The sequence below is a fragment of the Octopus bimaculoides genome, chromosome 9 (genome assembly GCF_001194135.2).
Source record: "Octopus bimaculoides isolate UCB-OBI-ISO-001 chromosome 9, ASM119413v2, whole genome shotgun sequence".
Taxonomy (NCBI): domain Eukaryota; kingdom Metazoa; phylum Mollusca; class Cephalopoda; order Octopoda; family Octopodidae; genus Octopus; species Octopus bimaculoides.
In genome coordinates, this window is record NC_068989.1 from 80,345,251 (window position 1) to 80,346,245 (window position 995).

Genomic DNA, 995 nt, shown 5'->3' on the forward strand with positions numbered 1-995 from the left:
CTTGCTTTCTCACAAAAAAAAATCTAAAGCTTTTAGCTTAGACTTTTTGGGGGCAACCAGATTTAAACAGTGTAACTACCCGAAACTGTAAGGACAATCTGGAAACTTGCATCGTCTATCTGGCCGGATGTTTCATTATCGTCTATTTAATTTTTGTCCCATTTTACATATCCATATATATATATATACTATTGAACCTTGGGAGAGGCATTATGCCGGAAATATTGAACACACGCATGGGTTCGGTCCTTTATTGTTATTGTTAGTTAATGGCTTAGTTATTCCATTAACCAATTTATCGATCAGCCATTAACTAGCAATAACAATAACGGACCGAACCAGTGCGTGTGTTTATCATTACCGGCATAACGCCCCTCCCAAAGTTCAATAGTATTTCTTTCAACACACGAATTCACATCAAGGATCTTGCAAAACAACTACAATATATATATATACACGCACACACAGACATACACACACACACACACACACACACACACACACACACACACACACATCTGAGTGTGTGTTTGTGTGCTTTTCTCTTTTTTTCTTCTGCAACCGCGAACTTACAGCCGTTCAAGTCCAACACCAAGACTGCATCAATCTCATCAGTTTTGGGGGAACGTGTCAAACATTTTGCTAAACATTAGAAAACATATAATAGGGAAGCACATATCGGACGTCAGATATATACAAAAAGACGAGGTGTGTAACACTAGAACGTCTTCGAGATTATAGTTCTACACAATCGGGGAAGGGGATCAGGAATGTAGCTAAAGAACTCTACAATGCAAACAAATTCATAGGCACATAGCAAACAAAATAACTCCAAAGCAAGCGCAATTAACTATTTGAATGCGCATTTCATAAAAATTTAATCTGACCAAATTGCACCATAGGAAGGTTGGCATATTGTCAGATTATCGTGGATATTGTTCAGATTATTGCTAAAGATACACACACACACACACACACACACACACATATATATA